At 43.3% G+C, this 12,672-nt stretch overlaps 1 long non-coding RNA gene across 1 annotated transcript in view; it reads right to left on the bottom strand.

Moving 5' to 3' along the window:
• The window catches only part of LOC113436992 (uncharacterized), a 118,194-nt gene extending 117,071 nt beyond the window's left edge, over positions 1–1,123 (bottom strand). Inside the window, exon 1 of the long non-coding RNA XR_003374158.2 lies at positions 278–1,123. This is a non-coding gene — a long non-coding RNA (uncharacterized LOC113436992). The remainder of the gene's footprint in view (positions 1–277) is intronic.
• Between the last annotated feature and the right edge of the window lie 11,549 nt (positions 1,124–12,672).

Here is a 12,672-nt window from a genome sequence, read left to right as displayed (position 1 = left end):
TGTGTGTGCGTGAGGGTGTCTCCTGATGACAAGCAAGCACGCCACGGAGGGGGAGAAATCCTTGCAAGGTTCGAAGAAAGCACACGATCGCCCCCTTCCATGTTTTGCGAGATCCCTACACGACACGTATCTTCCCTGTTCAGCTTCCGAAAGCGGCCTTCCCTTCACCCGGCTTTTCCCAAACGCGTTACAGGGCAAGTATTCCTCACCCCCAGCCAACAACACCATCCCATCCTAGATAATCCAAAGCACCTGAGCCTTCATCCAAGTTACTCACCTTCCGCTCCGCCTTCCACGGAGAACAAAGTGACGGGAAGCAGCCACCCATTATATTCCACAAACACGGGATGCCAAAGGCGCCTCCAAGCTTATTTATGTATGGCAAAACGCCAGAACTCAGGCAAGAGGGGGCGAGAGAAGGAAAGCATCACTGCGAAGCTTTATATCCAGATCTGAGAAGGACAGGCAGGCATCCACCAGTGATTTTCCTTGGTCGGACCGGTAAGAAAGAGAGGCGTCTTCCTTCCACCAAGAGGTCGCTGCTTCCCCCACTCCCCTCCGCCAAGAGGCAGATGTATACCGTGTGTGTGTGTGCGTGTGTGTGTGTATAAAAATCTCCAAGGCAGCATCATTTCTAGGCGGAAAGAGCTCTCCAATGGTAGATCCATTTGGCCGAGAGGAAGAAAAGAAGACGGTGGGAAGGGCTAAACTAATCTCGTTAGATCCCTTCCACTCCAAACTTTCGGTTCTCGGAACTGGGCAGAACAGATCAAGATTTACAGGAACAAAGGTGATTTCAGCTGAACTCCCAACGACTTCTTCTGAACCGGGATCCATCACAACCTCTCTGCCAGTCCTGAAGAAAGCCCGAAGAAAGAAAGCTTCATCGATCCCTCCGGAAGCTTGGAGGCAAAGCTGCCCGCTGACTTGATCCTCAGACAAACTCTTCTCAGCAAAGCATCCACCGATCCCGGCAAGGATCTCAGGACAGCCCTAATCAAAGGACGCTTGGTTTTGCCGTAGCGCCCGACTCCCCCCTCCCTAAGCCCACGACGAGGAAATGATTCGAGCGCAGTCGCTCTCCAAGCAGGTACATCGCTCGCCCGCCAACTTACCTCCGATTGCTTCAGCTCGAGCCATTCCTGCCTTTATATACCCTCAGGCTCCTTTGACTTCGGCAAGCCACGCCGGAAAGCATCACGGGAATCGTAGTTTACGGCGCCTCCCGCAAGCTGGCCAATCGGCGCTCTGCCGATTTCCTAGGTAATCGATGATGCTCGCTTGACATGACATGGCGGGGCGTCCGATTTTTCACCGTCGCTGTTCCTCCCCGCAGGGGTCGGGTTTTGCTGCAAGCCTTTTAACAACCACGACGAAGAAAATCCGCGTGTGGCTCGCTGGCTTCGGATTAGTCGTGGCCTGTATTTCTTCCCTTGCGGCCCCAAAACAATGCCCAGTAGATGGTTAAGCGAATAAAGGCAAATGAAATGGAACCGCTTTTCCACTAAAGTAGAAGATGCATTAAAGGGGGCCCGCAACTAGCAGAATTGGGTTTCTGGACTGGAGGCTGTATTCTATGGTTCAAATGGCCTTGGTGGTCTATAATTCTGCGATGCCAGTCTCCGGCTGGGATTGCACAATGCGCAATACAAAAATGTACTAACTAGGCTGTTTGGTGGCTCAGATAGTTGTGAAGACCCCAAAACAGTTAATTTGGTAAACGATGGTTGACTGCAATAAGTGAGTTGCTCTAAGTGATTTCACTTCTTACTAAACAAGCTGTGAGATTTGCTTTACTTTGTCAGAGCCATGGAGCTCTGTTCTAAATATATTTTTAGTTGGAAAATTCTCTAGCAGAACCGCTAGAGATACCATATATTTATAGCGAGATATCTAGGTAATCCTCTACTTTTCAACCCAAAATTTCCATTGCTAAGCAAGGCTTTTGTTAGTCCCCATTTTATGACCTTTTTGCTATGGTTGCTAAGTGATTCACTACAGTTATTAAGTGAATCATGCAGTTTTTAAGCTTCCCCATTGATTTTTCTCCCTAGGAAGATTGCAAATGCAATCCCAGGACCATGTTGCAATCATGATAAATACATGACAGTTGTCAAGTATCTATAGTTTAATCTCCATATGACTGTGGAGATACTGCAACAGTAATAAGAATGACTGCTGGATAGCAATCATACACTGACACATGAAATCATACAGTTCAAAAGTAATTTAAAGGCTATTACAGTAGTCCAATCCACTGCTGAATGCAGGTTTCTTCAGAGGATTTCTGACAAATGACCATTCAGTGCTTATTTTACAGTACAGTAAGCCATACTGAACATGACATTTTCAGTTTCACACTTCTTTTCTAATTTTCAGTGAAAATATAGATATTATAAAAAAATAATAAAAACCATGCACTAGATTGCTCAGGCTAATTTTTGTACAGCATTAAATGAACAAATCTCTCTACTAACACCATGCTCCACAATCCAATAGTATATGTGTAACTTGACAAAAACTTCAAATGGAACTGATAGGTCTCTTTACTTCAGGCTAACATCTATTCTTTAATTTATTTCTGAATTTAGGATTCCATAGTTAAATATTTATTATACCTATGTTAACTTTGACATAAATTATATTATTTTCAAACATTATTATAACAAAAACAAAAGACTAGCTTCATGTACTACCAAAGATCTTTTTTTAAAAAAAAATAAGGGAAATAGATACTAAACCAGTTTCTTGTAACATCAACTTTGCATTTTGTGTCCTTTTCTTTTAGGGATTATTTTATACCTAAAGGAGTATATTACTCAAATGAGGCATATAATGGATGGTAATAACAGTTCAAAGCCTACATGCAAAAACAAAACAAAACAGTGAGACCAATTAATACGGAAGATAAAATGGCATTGGTGTTCAAAGTGCCAAATAGTTTAATATTTATAAGCCTGCTGTAAAGTATTTCTTAATACTTCCATGAAAATTCTTTTCATTCACCTGCTATGTCTTCCAATAACCTTACTAACTTCTGAAAGCAGAAGATGGACATTGAACCAGATGCTGACATACTTCTGTTAATTACTATTCTCTGTAAAACTCATCTTAGGATGTTTGTATATTTAGTGCTGTGATTATAAAAAAAGTTTGTACATCTACTTTGTCCAAATAAATTTTCAAATGGTTCAGTGTTCAATGAATACTGAATTGGGAAAATGTAGCTGCTGCCAGAATCTTTGCTCTCCCAAGACTATAGGATTTTTTTGCTGTTGTTGAAAAGGGGTAAGTGAAAAATGTGCAGGCTCCTTTCTGTGATCTCAGCTTTCCACCCTCACTTCAAGATTCAAGGCAAAGCCAATTTCTGAAGAACAAATTGATCCAGGTCCACAGAAATTTGAAGAAGCTCCATTTCAAAAATTGGATTGTACAAAATATCCAAATTTTCCCATCAAATATTACCCAGAAAACCCCATACTTAAAACATAGTGCAATTCCAATTGAATGTGAAGTTGAAATATCAGAGCAATAGAGATGAAGCATCTATCCAAAACATCAATTGCAGTAAATAATATTTTGTTTATAAGCAGATGGAATTCAGAATCCCAGTTCCACATTTTAAACTCGGGTGTGTCTGGCAGACCTCAAATCATTGACAGAGTAAAAGATTAAAAACCTGGACCTGCAGAAAGCGGACTTCTATCCTTGCTCCACCATTTCAGCTCCACTTCAACAGACTTTTGTATACTTGGCTTTAAAGAGTTCAAGTGAGCACAGACCTAAATATGTTCACTCTGGGCCTAAAAGATGAGGCAGGAAGTCAAGTTTCAGGACACTGAAACTGGGGAGTGATCAATATACTTTAGACCAGGGCTGTCAAACTCCCGGCCCATAGGCCGGATGCGTCACATGCTGGTCACGTCCATGTTCGGTTTAGCGAAGTGGGGGGAGTCCAGATATGTCACCTGATGCCACAGTGACGACATGAGTTTGACACCCCTCCCTTAGGCCCTCTTCAGTTCCTTGGCCATCTTCTTCCCATGTAACTTCTTCTTTTAATGTGCTAAAGGGAAAGGACAGCATTTTAATAGAATTTGAGAATTTCTGCATGGTAGATATAGCAATTCTTCAATGATGTAGAGTACATGGCCAGGACCATTTTCTGGAGGCAGGGCTGTGGGAATTTCTTATGTTAAGTTTATTTCTGGATCTAGAGTAGAGTTCGTATGTAATTCTTTCGGGTGTTTCATTATTCAAACTAGATAAACAGTGCCAGTAAGGAGTAAGATTTGCTCTCATTTTATATTCTAGTAGCTTCCTCTGTTGGTGTTGGTGGTTTTTTGGTTGGGCTGTTTACTGTTAGCTTGGTGGTTTCCTGATTGGGATATTGTTTGCTTCTTGTTGGTCTAGGCTCTTGGCATTTATCTTGGCATTTATCGCTGCTCAAATGAGTGTTGATTGCTGGTGGGGAGATGTTTTAGTCTTTTTATTCCATTTTGGCTTGTTGATAGTTTCTTTTGTACAGTATGTAGATATTGCTTATGTCTATGTGCCTATTGATGGCTGATTTGTTGAGTGCCACCTTCCAGGAATTCTCTAGAGCTTTTTAGACTTGGCTTGGTCTAGGATGGTCACAGTTTCCCAATTGAAACTATAGTTAAGTCTGTCCCTGTGTTGTGAAATTAAGCAGTTTTTATCATGTCTTCTGACTACTAGTTGGTGTTCATAGATGTATTCTGCTACATAGATGTATTCTGTTTATCCTACATGTATCCTACATGTTGCAATCTATACACTGTATGAATTCAAGCCTTTTGCAGGCTAGGCTATTCAAATAGCCTAATACAGGCTAGGCTATTCAAATTTATAGAATTTCACACTGCCAATCCAGGTACCCCCACTAGGGATATTGCCAATGAGACATATTCTGCTTTGGTGAGAAGGGAGACTTTGGAGTCACAGTCTGAGTCTAGGGTTTGGAAGGCTCTCCTGTGCCATCTCTGTAAGGATGGCATAAGCAAGGTTAACCTTCCCAAGGTGCAAGGACCATTGGTGTCATTTGCAGGAAGGTATGAGTAGGCTTTTAAGCCACAAAGGAAAAACCACCCTGGTGGGAGCTTCAGGTAACTGTATGAGAATGATATGGTTCTGTGTAGTTGCATTTTAGTTCTGTGTTGCTAAGGCTGGTGCATTCTGTGACCCTAGGTGTGCTGCACCCAGTGACATTAAAGCATCTCTCAGAGGTGGTTACTGCAGCAATGTGTAGGGTGTACATGGTGTGGTCTTTGGTTTTTGTAGAGTGGCTCCAGCTAAAAATGCTTTCGTAGGAGTCAGGAAGGTTTTTAAATGTGGTGTAGTTAATGATGTTATGTGGTCTAGTTGCCACTCCCATTAGGCATGTGGTTAAGATGTCCTTGACTGATTTCCCTCCTACTAAGCAAAAGTTAGTGGTGTTGAGTATTTCCCTTGCTAAATATTCCCATACGTTTCCTTTCTCTGGGATAAGCTTTGGTTCCAGGAACGCAGTTGCTTGTGTTACAAGTGTTACAATTGTTACAGATAATAATACATAGTATATATTGCATTTCATGTTTCCCATTGCTAGATTCCTTCCCCCCCCCTTTTTTTTTGTACAATGTAAAAAAAAAGGTAACAATAAAATGTAAAAAAATGATATAGGTCAAGTCTCAAAAATTACTAAAAGTCTGAAGTCTCTTGTTAAAAAAAATACAAAGAAAAAAGGTGAAAAAAAAAAGAAAAAAATGGAGAAGGTGAGAGAAAAATAAAAATAAAAATAGAGTTTTATAACTCAGCACCTGGGAGTCCAGTTTTGTGTAATTCAACCTTTGCACTTGGTTCCTCACAGTTATGTGGTTCAATGGTGTTGAAGAATGCTGCAAGCATCCATTGATCTGTGTCCACATTTTTCTTGAGTTTGATGGGTGGGATTGATTGTGGTGAAGTTTGGCTATGGTCTATGACTGTTGGCTTTGCATGTGTCCAATATATCCAAGAGTCTCGTTCTGCAACCTTAATGGCAGTGTGTGTAGTTAGTAAGACTTGGTAGGGTCCTTTCCACCTGGGTTGTAAAGGTGAGGTTCTGGTAAAGAACTTGATCCACACCCAATCTCCTTGCTCATATGGATGCAGGGCTTCTTCCAGGGGTAAGGTCTGTGTCAGTGCACTCTGGGTCCAGAGGGTCTGTAGTCTCTTTTGCAGGGCTGTAAAATAAGAAGAGAGAACCATATCCCCCCTATCTAAGCAAAGGGAATGAGGATCTAGGCCTTGTAGGGTATCGGGGGGGGGCGACCAAAAAGGATCTCAAAGGGGGAAATACCTATATCTTGTCTTGGTCTAGTTCTGATATAAAAGAGGGCAATTGGGAGCACTTGTGGCCAGGAGAGGTGTGTCTCCTGACAGAGTTTGCCCAGGAGGATCTTCACCTCTTTGTTTGCTCTCTCCACGGCTCCTGATGATGTCAGAGAATAGGGCACATGGAGGTTTGGGGTAATGCCCAGGGCCTGGAATATATGTGTGAAGACTTGTGCTATGGAGTGTTTTCCCCTATCCATGTCCAGAATGGTGAGGACCCCGAACCTAGGCACAATGTCTTTGAGGTGATGTCTGGCTGTTTCTAGGGCAGTAGCATGGCGGCATGGGAAGGCCTCTACCCAGTGGGTTAGTTGGTCCTTGCAGACAAGAGCATATTGATACCCATTTGCCTTAGGTAGCTGTATATAATCCATTTGGATCTTTTCAAATGGTTTCTGTGCCCAGGGTCTTCCTCCTTCATGAATTGCTTTTCTGGAGGTGGTATTATTTGCTTGGCAGGTTTGGCATGTAGTGGCTATTCTTATAGCCTCACTATATGCTCCAGGTGCATACCATACCCTCCTGATGGCATCTACCATAGCCTGTGTGCCACAATGTCCCTTTGTATGTAGTCTTTGGCAAATTAACCTAAGGAGACATCATGGAGCTATGGGTCTGCCATCTGGGACTCTCCAAAATCCTTGCTCAAAAACTGCTGAAAATGTTTTTTTTTTTCCATTGTTCCGATTCCCCTTTATCTAGAAATTGTTTGTATGGTAGTTCTGGTTTAGTTGTTAAGGCTGGTGTCATGATGGTATCAGGTAGAGGTTTGGTTGTCACCCATTTGGCTGTTGCATCTGCATATTGGTTTCCTTTTGTTATTGTAGAGTCATCTGTTTGGCGGGCTTTACAATGGATGACTGCTAGTGCTTGTGGTAATTGGATGGCTTCTAATAGTTTGGCTACTAATGGTGCATGTACTATCTGTTGTCCCGCTGAAGTTAAAAAACCCCGTTGTTTCCATAGAGCTCCTGTTGCATGGCAGACTCCAAAAGCATATTTGGAATCTGTATAGATGTTAGTAGATCGGTTCCTTGCAGCTTCGCAAGCTTTAGTTAAAGCTATAAGCTCAGCTGCTTGGGTGCTGTGGGAGGGGGGAAGCCCAGATGATTTCTTGTAGGGAGACTACAGCTGCTCCTGTTACTCTTTTGTTCTCATGCATGTAGGAGGAGCCATCTGTGAAGAGTTCAATGTCGGGGTTTTGTAGCAGGGTATCTGTTAAATCGGAGTGGGGTAGTTCCGCGTCATGCATTAAATGGAGGCAATCATGGTGATTACCTTCCTCCTGTTCTGTGGGGAGCAGGGTAGCTGGGTTTAGAGTATTACATCTCTCAAATGTAATGTGATCAGAGTTAAAAAGTTCAGCTTCATATTGAGCCAAATGCTTCTGAGTTAAAGCTTGTGTCTGGCTCTTTAAGAGAATCGCAAAAACTTCATGGGGACTTTCAGCAATAGTGGATGTCCTAGTACTAAATCCTTAGATTGTTTCACAAGTTCAACTGTAGCCGCCACAGCTCTTAAGCAGGGGACAGCCCCTTGAGCTACTGGATCTAGGGTTACAGAATAGCAAGAGACTAGTCAATGTGTGTGTCCAAAAGGCTGTGTCAGAACGCCAGAAGCAACACCTAATTTTTCATGGATGAATAAGGTGAAAGGTTTCCTATAGTCAGGTAGCCCAAGTGCTGGGGCTGATGCCAGGGATTGTTTCATGGTCTGAAGTGTTTTTTCCAAAGATTTGCACCATTCAATGGGGTCAGGCATGTTTTTGCCTGTTAGTTGAATGAATGGTTGGGCTAATTCACCAAACGAGGGGATCCATGGGCGGCAGAAGCCCAGTACTACCAGTAAGGCTCTTACTTGTCGTTTTGTCTGGGGTGGTTTCATGGCTACAATGGTCTCTACCCGGTTGGGGGCCAATTTTCTAATTCCTGGTGCAATGATGTAGCCCAGATATGTTATTTGTTGTTTTAAATATTGTAATTTGGAAGGGGAGGCTTTGTGCCCTCTTTCTGCCAGGGCTTCAAGTAAGTATAGGGTGTCTGTTTTACATGCTAGCTCAGTCTGAGATGCCAGCAGTAAATCATCAACATATTGGATCAAAGTGGACTGCTGTGGTAGGGAAATGGAGGAGAGATCTGCCCTTAATATTTGTGAGAATAAGGTAGGGGACTCAATGTAGCCTTGTGGCAATCGAGTCCAGGTATATTGTTGGTCTTGCCAAGTAAAGGCAAATAAATATTGGGATGCTGGGTCCACTGGAATGCTAAAAAAAGCAGAGCACAAATCTATGACAGAAAAATAGGTGGCTGAGGCTAGCACCTTGGTGATTATAGTTGATGGGTTCGGCACTATGGGGGCTCTTGGTATCACATGGTTATTAATGAGGCGCAAATTGTGCACAAATCTAAAGATGGGGTTTCCATCTTTGTCTACTGTAGATTTCTTTACAGGAAAAACAGGGGTGTTGCAGGGAGAGGTACATTTAATGAGAACTCCTTGCTTTAGGTATGCTTGTATTAATTCCTTTATGGGGTGAATTGCCTCTGCGGGGATTTTATATTGGGGCACGCATGGAGGTGGTCCATATTTCACTTGGATAGTAACAGGTGTTGCTCCTTTAAGTAGTCCCACTTCTGATGCATCCCAGCCCCATAAGGAGGGTGGCAGGCTTTTTAAATCTTCATGAAGCCCTGTGTTGCTGTTTATCAGCATGATTGTCTTGTGTGTGCCTTTTCCTGGGATCTCCAATTGCAGCCCCTGTTTGCCACATGTTATGGTAGCTCCCATTTTATATAGGAGATCCCTTCCTAGTAGGGATAGTGGGGACTGGGGGCAAATACTGAAGGAATGGTCTACTGTGAAAGGTCCTAGTTCTACTGTTACGTTGTGGGTAAATTCTACAGGGATTATTCCCCCCCACTCCCATTATGCTATCCCGAGCCCCTTCAGCCACTGAAGCTTGATATGGTGGTTCAGTAATTAATGAGGAGGTGGCTCCAGTGTCAACTAAGCAATTGTATTTTTCCCTCCTATAAGAATGGTGACAATGGGATCCCCTTCAGGGCCGTTTTTTAGGGAAATAGCCAGCCTGTTAAAGGTAGCCATGAATTCAGTGTTTTCATTCTCATGTTCTAGTCAGGAAAGGGGCAGGCCGTTTTCCCTTCTTTGCTCCCATTGAGGTCCATTGTTATGATTTATTTGAGGAAATGGAGCGCTGGGTGGTGCATGATGATTAAAGCTTTGTTGTTCAGTGTAATGGACTGGATTATTGCTTGGCTTCATGTTTCTAGGTGGTGGGTGATACCGGTTGCGGGAAAGGTGTTGCCTACATTGCCTGCTGAAATGCCCTTCCTGTCCGCACCTATAGCAATGCTGGCATTTGCCTTGTGACCATCCTGCTTTATCACAATGCCAGCATTTCCTTGAATTATAGGGGGTTTTACCTGGCGTTTGTCTGGCATCATGTTGCATTACAGCAAACATTTTTAAGTCCTCATGTCTTTCTATCCTCCTTTTCCTATCTTTCTCTTCCTCTTTCAGTTTGTTTCTTTGATCATAGACAAAGTTAGTGATTCTGTGCAACTGTGCTATTTCTAAGGTTGGCCAGTTAGAGACAAAGCGGTGGAAATGCTCTTTGATATCCACAGTGGACTGGTCCATGAAGGCTGAAGCTAAAATCCTTTGGTCCTTCAGGCAGCTAAGGTCTAGACGGGCATATGCAATAGCTGCTTCTGACAGGTGGACCCAAAAGGCACTTTTTCTCTTTGTGTTGTTTTTTTAAATTCTGACCAGTTTAAAGGCTTTTTACCTATTTCCTCTAAAGCTTCTAGTAAGTTATTTTTTGCTCTTGTGTATTCATCCCAGTGATTGCTATCATTGTAGTCCCAGTCAGGGCAATGTACTGGCCATGCGATGCGGGCTGGGGCTGCCTGTCCAGGGATAGTTGGTAGTTTAGTCTGTTTTTTCAAATAGTTTTAATAGTTCGTCTTTAGTTAGAAAGACTTGTAGCAGCTGGGTCATATCACCCCAGGATGGATTATGGCTGTCTATGATAGATTTCAGGGTTTGAATTACTGTTTGAGGATCAGCCCTGAAAGCTGGGGTATCCTTTTTCCAGATGACCAGGTCAGAGGCAGAGAAGGGAGTGTGGGTAAAAATGTATTCTAATTGTCCCCTATTTCTGCCTGGCACTAGTTTGCTTAAAAGGGGAGCCATAATCCGTGCCTCAGTCTTTCCTTCCAGGGAATGGGTTTCAGGTTTTTCTTGATCTTTTCCCTCGCTCAGGTCTTTGGTCCTAGCCATTTCAGCCCAGCAGTACCTGTAGGGTACTATCCCTGGACAGGAATAGGGGCTGGGTTTAATGCGTGTTCTAAGTGCTTTCAGGGTTTATAATCTAAAGTACCGCTATCAGGCCAAATTTGTCTACCTGTGTCATCCCACAATAAAGCTCACTTTTTGCAAATTCTTTTTGCTTCTTTTTTATGCATTCCAGTCAGGACAGGCACTTTCGTCCCAAGCCTCAAGTAATTTATCCAAGGGGGTCTCTTCCATTGCCCTTGAGCTACAACTTCCCATATTCCTTGCTTGATGTGGGGATTACTTTGGTTTAGCTGGGCTACAGCCATCAGTTTTCAGACAAAAATGGTGTGGTAAGGACTCCGGTTTCCCGACAGATGGAGTACGGGCCCCTTTCTTTTAGGGAAACTCAGCCGTCAGTTTTAAGACCCCGCCCCCTAAAAAAACGGGGATCTCAGAGGACCGTCTGCCCCCTAGCAGCTCCGGTATAGGCCCCTTCCTACACTCAGCCAGTTTTCAGTTTTCAGATCTCCCTTAAAGGTGGGGATCTGGAAGGACCTTTTCTGCTTTTTTTAGGCAAACTATTTCCAATTTTGTTTGCAAGCAGCCGGTACGGGCCCCTTCTAAATGCACAGGGCTTTGCTTGCGGGATGCACCAGGAATATTTTTCCTCTGCTTTTTTATTTCCTAACACCAGTTCTTTTTGCAGCCCGCTCGGTTTTTCTTACGTCCTTCAGAAGGACTCATACTCCGTGATCACTCCTTGCATTCCCAAATCCAGCCGGTCACGGCTCGTGTTTGAGCTAGCAGCTGGCTGGGGTGTGGCTGGCAATCACGGAGGAGGTGAGGTCCCGCTGTTTCCGCAGAGAAAACCCACAATCACACACCAGGTCCACTCACGCTTCTACTCCCCTCACTAGTAAGATTATAAATTGGAAGCGGTACTCACCTGCTTTCTAGCAGCTGTTGAGCGGAAAAGCCCAATGACTCCCTTTACTATACCTTCTGGGCTGGGTCCGTGGATGTTGTCCCTGGACAACATGCCGGCTAGGTTTGGATCCGCAGGCCTGGTTTGGTAGCAGGGTTGGCTGGGAAACCTTCGTGGTCACCAAATATTGAAAAGTGTCAAAATGCCTTTCTTTCGAGAATTCGATTTTCCCGCTGGGAGAGCTCTGGCGCAAGGATATGGACAACTGCTTGAAAGCTGGATCTTTTTATTTTTCAGGAAGGCAGAGAACAGCAAGAAGTCTGCGTTCCTGGGCTAGCTAGCTTCTTATGGTAAGTCCCTGGCTTTTTATACCCTTTTCTCCCTTTGTAAGTTGATTTTGTGTGAGTGTTTGTATTTGTGCCTAATGTTTCAAATCCTGTTTGAGTTTGTCTTTATTCCCACTGAAGGGCAAACTCTGCGGGGTGCAGAAGGCAAACTCCGTGGGGTAGCCAGATTCTATTATTGGTTTTCTGTAATCTCTTTTAGCTTTAAGATAGTTTTTCATATTTGTTCTGTGGCAATCTCCTGTCTGCCCCTTTTGTAATTTATATTTTGTGTCTTTTGTCTGTTTGTTTTGCTTATTTGGTATGTCCTGTGTTTGTAAGGGTTTTCTAAATTATCTTTTGTTTCCTTTTCCTATCTGTCTAGTTTTCTTAATTACTTAGGCTTTTGTCTATAGGGATTCTTTAATACTTTTTATTTGATTCCTTTTCCTATGTAAGTTTGTTTTCTGGCTGACCTGATGTTCCCCTTGGGCTTTTCCTGTTTTTTGTGACACTACTGTCTTCGTGAAGTTCCCTTTCCACAGTACAGTATCCAAAGAATCTGAAGGACTTAAAATTGAGGTACAGATGGGCTGGACTGCCCAGTGCATCTCTTGTTTTAACCCATACTCAGGGATCTAGAAATATTTTTGGTTCATATGAAAATGCCCACGAGGTCTCAACTCCATCACTCTCTGTCACGAGAAGATTGCCAGGTTAAAGAGAATAAAGGGTGCTTTCAATTGCTGA

This window comes from Pseudonaja textilis, chromosome 2, assembly GCF_049901715.1.
Source record: "Pseudonaja textilis isolate UNSWEBS1 chromosome 2, rPseTex1.2, whole genome shotgun sequence".
In the NCBI taxonomy this organism is placed as follows: domain Eukaryota; kingdom Metazoa; phylum Chordata; class Lepidosauria; order Squamata; family Elapidae; genus Pseudonaja; species Pseudonaja textilis.
Note: the sequence above shows the minus strand (reverse complement) of the source record. Positions and strands in the feature narration are given on the sequence as shown.